General features: G+C 37.2%; 1 pseudogene; it reads right to left on the bottom strand.

The window, feature by feature from the left end:
* Positions 1–559: 559 nt before the first annotated feature.
* LOC100721192 (GATOR2 complex protein MIOS-like) lies at positions 560–3,348 on the bottom strand (annotated as a pseudogene).
* Between the last annotated feature and the right edge of the window lie 12,255 nt (positions 3,349–15,603).

Raw genomic sequence — 15,603 nt, 5'->3', positions numbered from 1 at the left:
TCTAGGTTGGAAGTTGGTTTTCTTCAGGACTTGGAATACTTAACTCCAAACTCTTCTTGAATTGAAGGTTTGTGTTGAGAAGTTTGATGGGCTTTCCATGATTCTGATGGGCTTTCCTTTAGAGGTGATTTGTTTCTTTTCTCTAACAGCTTTTAATATTATGTTCTTGTGCTGAATTTCTGAGAGCTTTATTATACACCTGGGTGTAGATTTATTTTGATTATGGCTAGTGGAAAATCCTACAAATCTGCCTCATTTATCTGTATGTCAGATTCTTAACTCATACTTGAAAGTTTTCTGCTATTACTTCTGCAAATAGTGTTTTTATGTTATTTATGCTGACACTAGAATTTTCATTGATATTTTCTTCATATCATCTCACTGCCATTTAATTATTTTTTTTCCTGATCCCAAGTTATTTTTTTTTCTGATCTGTTAGAATTATTTGTTTTCCCACTGTAGGAAAGAACTGATTGACTTGTTCTGAGGTATGTTTTTCAGCTATGGACATATATTAGAAAGCTCCACACTTTAAGGTTTCTCTTTAGGTGGCAATATTTTATGGCTGAACGGTCTCTGCAGGCACCAAGCTTTCTGTTTTATACAGATGTAGGTATTTACACATGGATGCAGACACAGCATATTCTGTATGGTCTCTGAAGCAACTAAGCATATGTCTAGCATGTCTACCATGCCTGCAATTATGACACCATGCAAACCTGTTGTTAAGCTGAACTAATTTTTCGTCCTTGCTCAAATTGACTGTTTCATCTGATTTGGATCCTCCAGGTCAGCTAGAAACCCAGGTTCCCATATTAATGAGGCAAAATGCACATCAAGGAAGGGGTTTTCAACAGCCAGGGAAACTTGTGACTTTAAACTTTGTTGGAGAGTTGCTCACACCATACTGACTAGAATCTCTACCTTGATGAGGGACAGAGGAACAGTTGTAGGAGATAGACTTGCCACAGAAATTATAACTTACAAACACCCGTGCTAATGGCTTGGCACTAGGATCTGACTTACTCCTGTGAATATGAAATTCAGCTTGTTTGTACCAAAAGCTCCAAGAATCTAACAAATTTTTATAATTCTCAACCTATACTGAATGCTTTCATCTTTCCAAATATCCAGAAGTGAGTCCTTCTGCATTTGACTCTCATAGCTGATCAGCATAGCTCAGATCAGAAAAAGGGATTCTCTTTTGTAGAAAATTTAGTTCTGTAACATGCAGTAACTTGCTGTCTGAACATCTCCAATTCTATCAATGTAACTCTCCATTAGATCCACTCCATTTTTAGTAAGGTCTGCAAGCAAAATTACTTTCAAATCTCCTGCTTCATTCATTTCAATGGTCAACTTCTTGATGTATCTATTTACCTATGTATTAATAAGGAATTTACAAGCAAATGTCACTCTGTCACATACTGCAACTTTGTTTTCATACAAAATAATATTGTAAGACCCTGTCTCACTTGTCAGAAACACAAATATGACACACATATATGGGTTGTTTAGTTATAATTGTTGAGTGCTACTCATTTCTCTCCAAAGGGAAATCTTCTCATCTGTATAACCTGATTAAGCCATTGCCACCACATTGAGATTCAGAGCTCTTTTTTTCTGAAGATGCCCCTTCATTCAGGATTTGAATTGCTCACCAAATATCCAAGTTGAGCAATTCCACAGCAGCAGCTTTCTCGCATTCTTCTTCTTATACAAGGGTGTTCAAAAACAGCCTCCCATTTGTATCTATTCATTTCTTTTTACATCCACAAAGCCATAAGTCTAAGATTCTCTCTTCACTTATATTCTGAACAATAGTTTATCCAACCCACTCCAGTTATGTCTGCTGCTTTCCACTATTCCCTAAGATGCTTTTACTATTGATTTGATTCCTACATAAACCAAAGATCCTTTATTGCTTGGAAATTTCTGACCCATATCTTTTATATATTTCTTCATATAGTACAGAGTATACCAGAGTGACTTGAACCATGGATCTTCATTTCCACCTGCTTTGCATCAAGTCCATACCTTGATAAAGCTCAAAGGAGCATTTTTGTTGCTATATCTTTTTCTAAAGAGTCATCATTTGCTTCTTCCACACATTCATACAGATGATGACCACAAACTCACATTAAAGATGTAATTGGGCTCCAAGCAAGGAATAGCCTTTCAAAAACTGTGAAGTCAGACATTGTTCGATTGGGAGTCACAACTATGATTTGATTTTGACTTGTTGGATGCCATGCAAAGGAAGCAATGTAATTGTCTCAAGCCTGTACACTTCTTTCAATTATTGTGGGTTCCGTTTTTTTTCCTGATGAGAGTGTATGTGTGTTGCATATCATAAAACCTAATAATATTGCTGTTCCTTGTTAAAGTCTCAAGCAGACCATCCTAGCTGGACACCATGCTACTTTTGTTAAGGGTTTTGGTCAGGCAAATTCAAAACTGGCTTTTGAAATTTCCTAAGATCAGATTTTGCAATTTGACCTTCATAGAAGGAAGCAATATGATCATGGAAGTATGGGTCTACTGTCATTGCCTGAACAGCTTTTGTGTCTACAAACATATTCTGGATTGTATTTTGGAAATCAAATATGGCCAGGTTACAATGCATAGAGTATGGAGAACTTTCTGGTCTTGTAGAAGCCAACAGAGAGAGAGAGAGAGAGAGAGAGAGAGAGAGAGAGAGAGAGAGAGAGAGAGAGAAAGAGAGAGAATGAGAGAGAGAGAGAGAGAGAGAAAGAGAGAGAGAATGAGAGAGAGAGAGAGAGAGAGAGAGAGAGAGAGATATCATTCTGCCCTAACTCATACGTGGTTTTGTTACTAACAATGTTGCTTCAGTTTCGCCTGCTCGAAGTCTCACTTATTTCTTGGGGGCAATATCAGAAGTGTATTTGCTACAGATATGAACACTGAAAAGTCAGTTCTGTGTTTATCTAGACCAGCAGCAAGTCAGTTACTATTCAATGCGTTCGATGCAACTGTGTTGCGTTGTTGTACATGTTTTGGGACAAATTCTTTTCCTATTAAATCTTTGAATTTTAAATTCTGATCTTGACTAAGATTTGTAAGTACAATATAACCATTTGCTTGTCCAACTGGCAAGAGACATTCAGGATTGTAATTGAGATCACATGCAATAATTTCATATAGGGTGTATCTGAGTCTATGGACAGTAAAATAGGTGAAGACGTCTTCTGAGAAATGTAAAGATCCAGCTTTGAGTTCTGAATTCACAGTAGATTCCACATGATAAGGGCTCAGTTCTGAATTACACACAAAGAATCTATTAACCTGGTGTGGTGCCTGCAAAATATCAGGATTGGTACCGCTCATGTTTATTGGTGTAATATAGGAAGCCAGTCAGTTCCATTCATTTCAAGTTTCATCAAGAGCTCACTTCCCCTTGATGGCTTCTCAGCAGAGGAAAGCTATGCTGTCTTTATTCATCACCAAAACATCTGTGTCACTGCTGTCTAACAAAAATATGGTGTGAGACACATGATTTATAATTCTCCAGAAGCATGACAAATTCGTGTACAACAGTGGCAGTTTCAGGAACACTCCAGGATTGCCATCTTCAACAAGGTGCACTGAAAATATTCAAATTTCTCTCGAAATAGTTATGCAAAAGGCTTGCAAAGGTAATCATTTGCAAAAAGGTCTTATTTGTCCTTTTTAGACATTTTGATTGCTGGACTCTCGAGATCACGGTGCTTGCCCAGTGGGATGTCTTTAAGAAGCCCTGGAGTGAGCCACCATTTCTAAGGGACACCAGAACCTCAGGACAGCTGCAGCAGAGGCTGCAGAGTGGCTGGGACCCATGCATCACCAAGTGGCCTCTGCTGCCTCTCCTGCCCCACTGCTGCCCCTCTCCTGCCCCACTCCTGCCCCACTCCAGCGCTGGCCTGTCTTCCAGGCTCTCCCAGGCTCTCCCAGCCCTATATGCTTGGAATACAGATGCGGCCAGCTGAACTCACGGACCTGAGGTGGAGCATTACAGCGGCTTCCTGCCAGGACACTGCTCCTCCAGCTGCACAGCAGAGTGGAGGTGGGGGCAACATGGCAGTGGCTCATGAGCGGGGGTGCCAGGGGTCCACTACCCAGCATTCACTGCTGGCTATGCCCTCCCTTGCTACTTTTAAGATGTCTTTCATTTTGTGATCACTAGCCACAATCCTGTGTTCAAAGTCTGATATTCTATCTTCAGTTTCCTTCATGTGGTCCTTCTAAACTTTCAATGGAATTTTTAATTTCCTAGACATCTGTTTGAATCTGTTCATGTATTCCATTTTTTTCTATGTTGGGCATTCATAGTTTCTATTGTTTTCCTGTGCTCTTATTTTATTTTATTTTTTTTATCTATGTCTAGATTTTCTGAGTCCTTCATTATGGTCATTTTTTAACCTAAGAAATTATTTCTGATCTGATTTCCTCTATACCCTTATGGATTTGTTTGTTTGTTTGTCTTTTGTTTGCTATCACTTTAGAAATTTCACATGTGTGTCTTCCACTTTGCTGTATCTTTTTGTCTTCTGAACTTGTGGGTGAGCTTGAGGTCTGGCATTGAATTTTGCTTCTGGGTCTTATCATTTTCTATTTTTAAAAATTTTAGTTTGTTTTCTGGGTTGATTCTTGTAAGTTTTTGTGTTAGATAGCTTTATAACTAATATCAAGGCCACCAAAGAACAGATGTCTTCTATGTGTAGGAGATTCTTGGCTTTTGTGTCTGTCCTAAGATCTTACATTCCAGATTTATTAAGGGTGAGATGTTGGTGTCTATTTGGCTCAGTCCCCAGTCCTTTGGCACTGGGCTGAGATGAAGTTATCACCCCAGGATGTCACAGTATTATTACAGAGAGAACAACTGATTACAACAGATATGACATCCTAGCTAAAGTAGTATAATTAGCAGTAACAATAGCATCAAGCATAGTTCAGAAACTGAGAAAGAGTGATAACTATTAATTTGGTAACTAACCACACAAGAAGATCTATAGTATATAACAGAACCCATCATATATTGGGAGCTTCTATACAAAATGTTTTCCCTTGGGAGTGTGTTTTTACTGTGTAGTGGGGAAACTTAAGAGGGATAGTGCATAAACTAGAGAGCAATGAAGAGAAATATAGTGGAAGCAAAGCTGGTGGACAAAGAATGATCACACAACCTTTGGGAAACTAGAGAGGAGGGCAGAATACAGAGGATGAAAGAGTACGCCAGGAATTATCAAAGTTAACCAAAAAGATTAGAGAGAATATTTGCTCATATGATAAGATGATTAAATTGAGAGATAATGGAAGAAAGGAAGAAAGATGGATAAACTACAATATATGATAAAAGACTTACAAAGGGGGGAGGAATGCAAAATGAAAAAAACAGCAAAGAAAGAAGAAAAGTCCCTAAAATATAAAAAATAAAATAAATGTTTTGGGTGTCCACCGAGAGCACAACTACTGGTAACCTTAAGTCTTTCCTGTGTAGCTTGATTTAACTGCCTTATTTTACATTATTGGATTTTTCCTTTTAAACTTCCTATTCTGGCCATCTCTGACCCGGGGTCAGATGACCCACTGGCAGCCCTTTATTAAATCTTATATCTATGTTTTGCTTGATCTATGAGTCTCTTATTTCAAGTTGATTTTGGTTTCAGGATGTGTGCCTCACTTTCTCCCAATCACTTGTGTTTTGAGCTGAATTTCTCTGAATAGCTCTGAGTAAGACCCCTCTTTTATTCAGTTATGTTTCTTTCCACCTTTATTCTTTGACGTTCTCCTTTTCTCCCAAAGTCATGAGTTCCACACAATTACAATTATTCAAAAAGAGAAAAGATAGTGATGTCAGGGATATAACAGATCTCTTCAAGTATGTATGTACACACATTTGGATTTTGTCAAAGAAGTATTTAAGAAATGGAGCTTCATTGTACTACTTTGTCGATCATAGTGCTTAAGTTTAAAATTCAATACTTGAGATTTCCGCTGTTTTTTTTCTTAATATGAATAACTAAAAGTGCTTTCTATCTCCAATGTCTGCTAACTGTATTTCCTAACTAGATCTTGTGGTTCAAATACTAAAATATCAAAAAACATGCCAGAAGGCCTAATAAAAATATTAGAAATTCTGAAGATACTGAAAATCCTTTGGGATACATAAATTAACATCACGACTAAGCTGATTTCGTGACTTGCAGTTTGCTTAGGTGCCTGGACAAAGCCAATTTTAATTATGCATGAAGTGATATTTTAGGAAATCACTGTTTTTATATGAGTTAAATTATTTACAATATTTCTTTTTTAATATAGTAAGAATAATAAGGAAAAATATTTTCATGGATACAACAGTAACAATAATAATAGTTAAGATATAGAGCTTACTATTTGCAAAGTATTTTTCTTAGGATTTTTACAGAACTTAACTTCTTTTAATTTCTGCAATGTTCCTTTGAGATTATTAATTTGATCACCTCCATTTTGTCACACAGAAAACCAAAGTTCAAGGAAGGAAATAACTTATCATGGTCCAGTAGAAAAGATGCGATCAGGGTTCATATGTAAGCATCTTTGTTTAAAAAGCTGGGCTTTTCAACATCATGCCATACTGTCTCTCACATAATTCAAACCAAGAAGAACTTGAGTTCAAATCCAGAGTAACCCTGGAAACAGATCTGTTCTTTGGTTTTTGAAATCTGGACAATAATACAGATCCTACTGGGTTGGTTTGAACAGAAAATGAAATTAAAAGAGCAAGATGTCATTAAGGTAGATGTGTAACATTTTAGCACAAGGTAGATAATTGAATAAATGCTAGGCCTTTCTCTGATTGCATTGGAGCTAAAAAATTTGTGAGGCAAACTTTATTATACTTAGTATTCAACAAAAGGCGGGTTATTCTCTCATCTCTTAAAATTATTATAAAGGGAAAAGAAATGAGTTGTCTGCAAACTTAGAAAACAATAGACTTTTTCTCTTCCCTGCAGTCTCTCCCTGCTAACACTTCTTTATGATGATGTTTTTGCTAGAATGCTAGAATGGGAAGTGATTAGAGCTGATGAAGAAACAAGCTTAATTTGTGGTTGTTTGATTGTTTAATTATAAATACAAGAATACTCTTTTGATTAAATTTGGTCATAGAGTTTCTTTTGAAAAGATTTTTGTTTACCGAGTGTTGAATTTAAAATTATGCAATATCAATTCTGTGTCTCATAATAAGATAAGCCCAAGAATAAAACAATATGTAAACGGATTGTGGTGAAACTGATACACTGTGGATGGATTCATTTCTTAGACTTTGCTCTATATTCTTCTTAAATAAAGGAGTAATAGCTCATCATTTTTTTCAGATAAAAAGTTTAGACATATTCAACATCTATATCTGAAGGTTGTGATGAAAGTACAATCAGTTTAAAAATACATTCTTCCTTCTGTTGTTTCCTTTCCCAAGAAACCGCAGCTGTGGTAACAAGAGACAAACACAGATTGTTAAACACGTGCCCATTTCCTTCTACCACTCCCCTTCAGCATGGTTTAATTCAAACTTTCTTAGCATGTACCTGCTCCTGAGTAAACTGGAAAAGGCAACTTCATACTCTGTGGGTTACAGGCTGTGGGTTTGGCAGGACACACATGTGGGATCCCAGTCCATGCAAGCATACGTGAATAATGGGAACCACACCCTTTTTCCATTTCCCAAAGACTAAACACAATGTTCTTTTTTTATCCTACAGGAAAACAAATAGATGAATGAGTGGGAGAACGATCTGGTCAAGTTTACTGTAAGTGTCTCCAGAAAGAGGCCCCATTGCAATAAGTGAAAAATCTTCCTCTCCAGCTTGGAAGCTGATGTCTAAACTGTCATCTCCTCCTGATAGGTCAGGGCTCCTGCTGAGTGATACCTGTTATCTTTTGCTGCAAACAGTAGAGTGGGTCAACTGACGTGGAGCCAGTCTTCAAGGAATTGGAAATTTTCTTTTTAGTTCTGTATTTAGAAATTTATCTTTGTCATCTAAATAACCATTGCAGAAGTAACACAAATGTTCATATCTGTTCCTTTTCAAATCCTGCTAATCTTAGTCCTTGTTAAGCTCCACCCCTGCACAGACAGCTTCCAGTCCTCCTTCCTTAGCTTCATGTTTCTTCCAGCATACCAAGACATACTTAGTAAAAGCCTCCTTCACTGAGAGGAGACTATATCAGAGAAAAGGAAATAAACACAGTGAAAGAATAGAAGACAACTTTACAAAAACCTGAGTTAACATCTTCAAGGAGATAAAAGAAAAACACATCCATAGAATTAGAACAGGATGCTATAAAGAGGAATATTGACAAGCAAAGAAGACTCATGGGTTTAAAAAATATTCTCCAACTTAAAATTGATTGGAAGTGTTGAAAGTTGATGTTGGAGGAATGCTTAAGAAAAGAATGTAGCAGAGAAATACAGACAAGATAAAATAAAACAAATGAAATATTGAGGCTCGATGCAGGTTCTAAGAGGTCCTTAGAAGGCAGTCACAAAAGTCATAGGTAGAAGAACAGACAATAGGACAAAATTTTAAATAACTGATATAAGATTCTGAGATTAAAGGATATGTCCAATGTCCAGAATAAAAAAATTACCTACACCAAGATTTACTAGGAAATAGAGAAAAGGCAATGAAAATATCTAGGTTGAAAGCATGTCATACATTGAGGCCAAGAATGGTATAGATTTTTCAAAGAAACCGTGAGCTGGAAAGATAGGGGATATTTTTAAAATTAGGAGGGAAAATTATTTGCTCTTTGTAGATTACAGTAGTGGATTGTTCAAATTCTTGAAAAGTCACCTACTCTGGGTTTTCGGATCCATTCTTCTTACCATTTACTAAACTGAGATTGAAATGGATCAAACATCTAAATATTAAAGCAGAAACACTCAACCTTCTGGAAGACAAAATCAATAAAACTCTTAAAGTTATAGGTATAGGAAAGAGTGTTCTGAATAGAACCCGAAATTCACAAGAAATAACATTAAGCATTAACAAATGAAATTATATAAAATTACAAATCTTCTGTATAGCAAAGGGAACAACCAAGTGAAGAGACTTACAGGATGGGAAACAATTGTAGCTAGTAAGCCACAATTCAGTCAGTTAATATCTAAAATATATTAGAAATTTAAAAAAAATAGCTGAGTGTGGTAGTGCATGTCTGTAATTTTAGCATTTGAAAGACTGAAGCAGGAGGATCACCATGATTTTGAAGTGAACCTAGGCTACATAGTGAGTTCAAGGCCAGCCTGAACTACATAATGAGACCCTATCTCACAAAATACTTAAAAAATTAGATTTCCCTAAAAGTAAGATGCAATACAAAATGGGTAACTGAAATGAACAGATATTTCTCAGAAGAAGAAAATGAAAATGGTCCAAACACACACACACACACACACACACACACACACACACACACACACAAATGCTCACCATCTCTGGTCATTAGGGAAATGCAAATGAAAATGTTGCTGAGATTTCATCTTACTCCAGACAGAATGACAATCATCAAGAAATCAAATAAAGACAAAAGCTGGCAAGGTGGTATGCAAAAAGGAAACTTTCTACATTCTCGGTGGCAATGTAAGCTAATATGAACACTATGAAAATCATTAATGAGATCTCTTTCAAAAAAAAAAAGAAAGTTCCATGTGAGCTATTCCATTCCCCTACTATGACTCTTCCTGAAAGAGTTAACGACATCACATCACAGTGATCCGTGCATACTCATGTTTATAGCAGCCCAATTCATAATAGCTAAATATTGGAAGTAGACTAGATGTTCATTAACAGACAAGTGGATAAAGAACATGTGGCACTTACAAATAATGGAATACTATCTGCTATAAAGAAGGTTAAATCTGAGTCATTTGCAGCAAAATGGATGCACTTTGAAAATATAATGTTTAGTGAAACGAGTCACTCAAGATTAAATACTATATGGTTTTTCTCACATGACAAATCAAGGTATAGATAAGGCCAAGATCAAAACACAAGTTAGATAAAAGGGAACAGGGAGATCTATGCAATAGGAAGGAGACCAAGAGATGGTGGCAGGGGGAAAGTTGGAGGGGAAGGGGACATAACAATAATTATGGTGTGTCATGTGCATGTACTGAACACCCATCATGAAAACAGTCACTGTGCATTGCACATGTACTGATAAATAATTTAGAAAACCATGGGAGCATGGGAATAGAAGTGTGGACCAGAAGTATGAGAGGGAAATGTTTCAGGGTGGCAGCTATGGGACATCAGAGGGTGACAGCTGTTTTTGTAAATGATTATTTTATACTCCTGATAGTGATTATTTTAATAAAGAATTTGATATAGTTAAATGAGAAGGTAAGGTAAGGTTATGAGACCCTATCTCACAAAATACTTAAAAAATTAGATTTCCCTAAAAGTAAGATGCAATACATTTTATTCCACTTGTATACTATCTGGGGGAGTGGCAGGGGGAGGCGGCTGTGCTCTGAGCATCTCAGTGCACCTGTATGGTCACCAGCAGTGGGACTGGATGGGACAGTCACGTGCCCAACCCTCAGGGTCTGAGACCTGAGTCCTGTCCAGCAGCAGCGAGCTGCTGGTGCAGGTCACCAGCTGCTGCAGTCCCTTCTGGCTTCTAGACTGCACTTCTCAGCTTTGAGCTTCCCCCTCTGGATCCTGATGGCAGACATGTCCGGTGCCCGCCTTTGTCCCTCCCATGCTTTGGTAAAGGTGCAGCCCAGGCCATGCGTAACCACACTGACCTTCCTTGTCTTACATGGCGTGGCAGGTGAGGGTGCTCCAAGGGCAGATGTTTTGGTCTTACGGGGTTACTATATAGTACAGGCTGGGTACCCTGCGATTTAATCAATCCGCTAATTGTGGGATGTTTCTGGACTTTTGTCACAGCTGATGAATAATGAATGAATTATATCCACATCTTTGCATATTGAAACTTTATTGTTTTTTTAAAAAAAAGGTGATTGGCACATTTTAGATATACATAATGATAAAATTCATCAGAGGGAAAAACTTTATTCTTTTAAGACAATTACAGAGACATGATTGTTACATGGAAAGGTGAGTGCTTTTAAATTTTAATAGTAGTCACCAAATTAATTTCTAATATTATAGCAATTGACATTTCGCCCAGAAAAAAGTCACCTTGCCCATTAATGGGAGTCCTCATCGACCCTGTAATCTTCCTTTCCCTTTTTCTACACTTATGGATTATCAACATAATTAAGGAAACATGAATAATCTACTTGAAATGACTGACGATTATAAGACTAAACAAGAGATAAATTAAGTTGAAGGTGATAGAAATCTTCAAGGAGAAGGCCACTCTTGAAATATAAGGAAGTCAGCGAGCATTCCAGAGGAAACAACCGAACACTCTCCTGGAGGTGGGGATAAAGCTGTCAGTTACACAGAGGAGAAAGGTGCGTAGGTCTAAAAGAAAACACAAGGCAGACAAGGGCAGAAATGGAGTTAGACTGGGGTGGGGGTGTGACATTAACTATCACCGCAAGGGAGAGAGATTTACATCCGAAATGAAAGGGAATAGCAGAGAGTATGGATTTCCTCCTGGAAAAGTGAGAGAACCATGCTTGAAGAAGAGCATTTGGCAGAAGGCTGCGAGAAATCTGTGTAGAGAGAAGCAGGATGTTGTTGTATGTTGAGACATAAAGTGTATTTTAAATACACTTGACATGATTTTGAGGAAAGAAAGAATACAGTTAAATGCAATATGTTTGTTTTAGGATCCATGAAGACTCACCAGAATGGCCACGGTGAAAAGCAATGTCAGGAAAATGGACGCTGTAAGTAGAAGTAAAGGAACACACAAGATTAAACAGAATGTGAGATTCAGAATTAACAAGACAGCAACTTGGGACAGCAGAAGGCAACAAATAATTTGGCAAGGACATTCTCTGTATAAACACAGCTGTCAGAAACAGAGGAACTCAAAGCAAATCCCCTTAAGAAGAGGAATTTATGGTAAAGACACCATATAAAGGAAAACTACAATGTAGATTAAGCTTGATACATTTTTGACCCATGGGTACAATGCTACTGTAACCTCATAATTTGGATTGCTTAAAATTTTATAGCATATGTATTGTGTCCTTGTTTTAGACTGTGAAAAAATTGGAAATGCTAATTTTAGAATGTAGAATAAGATGAGAAAAAAATAATATATGCTTGTCGTATAAGCAAGCCTGAAAAAGAGCAGATGCTACACAAAGTTGGTAGAGATGTATATTGCATACAAATAGGAAGACCCTTTTGCATACCAATAAACAGGCCAAACCACTCACAAGCCAATAAAAATTGAATAAATTTAAAGTCAAACAGAAAACAGATTTTATGTTTTGATACTGGAATGTACCTAATGTGCTTGTGGAATTTCCTCAAGGCTTATTCATCCCATTCTGCAACAATAGTCAAAGACATATTTTGACCTTCAAATTTTTCAGTCTTGAGTGACACTGAATTCTCAATTAAAATTTCCCAGAATAAACAATTGGTTTTAATACGTAATTTTGAAGGAATTTCCTTAAATATTTTATGTAGGGCACTTTTTTTTTCTTCTAGGAGAGGGCGATGAAATATTTCTTATGACTACCTTTGGCTTTCTTCCCTCCAGACTGGTTTTGTCTCCTCGCCCTGCCCTGGCTTGTTGCACATCAGCTCTGTGTGTGTAACACGGTAGACATCTGTGTTCTCAGATCCCCCCTCCAGTGTTCAACACGCACACTCCTGCTGTACTCCTCCCTCGGGAACTTCCTCCTTCCAGAGACTACACGGCTCTGGGTAAGAAGCAGAAGATAGTCCCTGGTGTGCTGGTGCAGGCTGTTCTCTGTTCTACTAAAAAATCCTCTTTCTGACAGCAGACTCAAAGGATACCTGGTTCCCTTCCTGGTTCCTACATCAAAAGATTAAAAATTTAACTTGCAAGCGTATTTCCCCCCAAAACCTTGTCTTTAAATAATACTCTCTAGACTAGAATATCCATTGTATTATGTAAACTATATGGATAGATTGTTGAAATTATGAAAGAAAAAAAAAGCAAAGTAAAAAGACATCTAATTTCCTTTCAATAATATTCTTTCTCAGAATTACAGATTGCATAATTGTGTTTTGTATAGTTAGTTTCAGACAGGAACTGGGCATGCTAAGGGATTAGCATGTGACAAATGTCTGGAATGGGTGAATTTTTTTTCTGAAATCATTTCCTACTTTGTAGATAGATGTTTATCAAAATATTTATAGTAAAGGAGCAGCAGTTCCCTCCCACTTCTATAGACCAATATCTTCATAAAATATGATGAAAACTCTTTTCTCCTTTTTTCTTTTTATGATATTGGGGTAGAACCCAGGGCCTTTGTACAAAATTTTATCTCTCTCCCTTTCTTATGTTTTATTTTGAGATAGGATCTTGTAAGTCACTCAATTGCCCATGTTGGACTTGAACTTGTGACCCTCCTGCCTCAGTCTCCTCAGAGTGCTGGACTGACAGGCGTGAGCTACCACACCTAGGTTGGTCATGTCTCCCTTCAACAGTGAACTCAGGGACTGCTGCCAGACAGTGGTGAACTGCACTCTGAAGAGGACAGTCACTGAAATATTTCCCTGAGAAAAGATTTTTCCCTTGTGTTGTGGAGTAGGACATTAGCAGTAGAATGAAAGGAATGGCAGATGCTTGGCTGGGGAAAGCGCAAACTTCTCAAAGATGCAAGAAGGACTGAGCTGAGAGCTGAGTGAGAACGCACCTCACGCACCCCGCGTGGAGCCTAAACATTGAACAAGGAGCTGCACGCTCTCACTGAAAGTGCTGCAGTGTGTGCTTTGGAATGTGATTTCTTTTTCTTGTACAGAGATTAAAATTGTACTCACCTAACTACCTTTTGTACTTTTCAGTAGAAATTTCTTTGAGATAGGCAGGTTAGGGTAGGAGAAGAGACCACAGGAAACCAAAGGGAAACAGAATCACTATGCATGGTATGGGTTACACAAATGAGCTTTGAATATAAATCTGTGCTTTGAGCCTGAATAGATCTGTGACTTGTTTGACTCAGTTAGATTTTGTGGAAGAAAGAAGTGATAGTAATAGTGACTTACATAGGGTTGCTTCCAGGGGAGTTAAAAGCGCGGTGCTTATCACACGCTAGTTATTATTCTAAATAACAAATAATTTCATGTGGTAGAAATGTGGCTATATATGTTAAGTATGGGACACATGTGCATTTAAACACATTTACCTATATTACATATGACAGAGTTTTCCAAAATCTTGCACAGACAATGAACTGTGTTTCACCCAATAAAGGATTTCATAGCCTAATCAATTGAAGAAACTTCATATTTTGTGAATCATGAAACATTGTATCAGAGTCTCTGGGAAATCATGTAAGAATAATCTTGTGGACTTTCATTTAATATTTCCCCATAAGTCTACTTGATTATGTATTTTTTTCCAGAAAAAATATAATAGCTAATAAGAGTTAAGATATGATCACATGATTATTACATGTCAGGCCCTAACACACTAGGTGGGTCATTTGATATTCACAAGGACTCTGTGGAATAAAGATCTTTATTCCACATAAGGTCTCCCTATCTCCTGAGGGAGGTAAACATATTGTACAAGGCCACATTTAGTCTCTGATGACCATAAACCTGACTGTATTAGTATCAATGAAGTTTGTGTATCTGTCCTCTTCCTGGGATCTAGCCTTCTAGGGAAGACACATTAGGAAATCCAAACTTTGAGCAATCTTCTGCTTAGGCTGGTATTCTTGGGTGATTTGTGCACAGGAGTTGTTCAGATATTTATTCTTTTCTTTATATTGTGATACTCATTGTTTTTCCTTCTCAAAATCCTATACCTTATCGAAGACCTTTGTCATACCTTTTCCGTGTCATCATCTTCCTTATAGTTCAAGCCATGGTGGTCTCACTCTCTTTGAATTCCTAGGTGCTTAGCACATATTTCACTGAAATCACACTTCATTTTGTAATGAAGATCTGCCCAGCTCTGCATACACCATTAGCGGGAAATTTGTCTTAATCAGGGTGTGAATCTTGTCTTCTTAACTACCATGCATATATTTGAAAATGGGAATTATTTCATTATGGAAATTTTAAAAATATAAAAAATGCATGTTGATTTAATTTTTTTTAACTTCACAGCTCATGCTGTTTTATGGGCGTGCGGTGTCCCACATTGCTAACAGGAAGAATTCTGACAACATGCAGGCCTAACAAGCACCATACAGATTTTCATGTTAGCAAATGAGTCACAATTTTAATTTTTAAAATAACATGCTTGTGGTTGTAAACTGTAGTGAATGGTTAAACATATGGTCTTTAAATTTACAGTAAGTGTTATTACATATATGCACAGGAAACAGAATGTATTTGCTATATTTCACTTGCTTTTTAATTTGATTGCTAGAATGACCTATTTCCCAGGCAAAGTGAGGAAAATCTGGTGAAAAATTAAAATTTCTTCAAAATGGAACCATGGGACCTGAAAAGTCCTTGAAGGGTTGTCTCTTTGTGCCTTTCC

The sequence above is a fragment of the Cavia porcellus genome, unplaced genomic scaffold, assembly GCF_034190915.1.
Source record: "Cavia porcellus strain 051 isolate PalLab524CR breed Dunkin Hartley unplaced genomic scaffold, mCavPor4.1 scaffold_16, whole genome shotgun sequence".
NCBI classification, from domain to species: Eukaryota; Metazoa; Chordata; class Mammalia; order Rodentia; family Caviidae; genus Cavia; species Cavia porcellus.
The sequence above is the reverse complement of the archived record's forward strand: the minus strand, read 5'-3'. Positions and strand labels throughout refer to the sequence as shown.